The sequence below is a fragment of the Camelina sativa genome, chromosome 9 (genome assembly GCF_000633955.1).
Source record: "Camelina sativa cultivar DH55 chromosome 9, Cs, whole genome shotgun sequence".
NCBI classification, from domain to species: domain Eukaryota; kingdom Viridiplantae; phylum Streptophyta; class Magnoliopsida; order Brassicales; family Brassicaceae; genus Camelina; species Camelina sativa.
This window is the reverse complement of record NC_025693.1, coordinates 590,049-591,280: the sequence shown is the minus strand read 5'-3', so window position 1 is coordinate 591,280 and position 1,232 is coordinate 590,049.

Genomic DNA, 1,232 nt, shown 5'->3' with positions numbered 1-1,232 from the left:
AAAAGGAATACCAAGTGTTTCCTTCCAAATTTGAAGTGATATAGTATTTTAGTTTTCTTATATGATTTTATGAACTTCAATGTAAAAGTTTTTCAAAGTAATAAGTACACTCACTGATTGAATTATAAAATTTGGAGAAATGTTTATTTCGTTTAATCATCTGCTCTTTTAAATAAATAAGTATGTTGTTATTCCTACAAATAGGACAACATATATTATAGTTTAACCATGGAGTTAAGCAATGGAAATGGAACTTGTGATTGCAAGACAAAATGCTTATATGTTACACATTGATCGTTTAAAAATGAATAGGAACATCTAATTCTTAAATAAAGTTGATTGTTTTGTTAAAACCTACATATGTGAATTTAAATTTAACTATACAAATTTTAAAAATAAATATGAATAGATTAGAAAGGCAAGAAATATAAAAGAAATATTTTTTTATACACTACAAGAAAATAAGTTTATTGAGACGTATTTTTGAGACAAAAAATTTCCGTCATAAATTTGTGGCACTTTAAATACGATATTATGACTAAGTTTATTTGTAACAAATTCATAGTATTTTCGTCACTATATTATGACGAAAAAACTCAGTAACAAAAGTTTGTCACAATTAGTGACGAATATGCTACGATAATATTAATCGTCACTCTTATGACTACATTGTGACCAATATGTTGTTGCAAATTAGTTATGAACTTATAAAAGATATGCAAGTCACAGTTTGTGACATAAAAATGAGTAAACTTTAGTCATAAAATAGTATAAATTGTTATGTCATTTATACAAAGCCCATTAAGCCAAGTCTCTAACCCTAATTTAACAAGACTTATTTAAGAGATGATTAGGGTTTTATTCTTTATAATTTTGTGCCTCTATAACCTAGAGAGAGAGAGAGTGAACCATTTGAGAGAAAGAGAACAAGGAGCCACAATTGAGATTAAGGACAGATCTTACATGCTCTAGGAGATGGTGGAAAATAAGGGGTAAACGGACTCTTTTATGGACGAATTTTGGTGAGCAATTTTCCAACCCATAGATGTAAGTTCTCCCCAAAGGATTTTGTAACCCCTTTTGTAAATTAAAAGTTATACATGTTTTCTCAAACCTATTCTGCGCAGATTCGCGAATTAACATCAGTCATTTTGTGAAATCATTTCCCACTGCTACAAATTGAACCAGAAGCTGATCTACCAACCGTTGGAAAGATCTGAGTCTTACCTTTC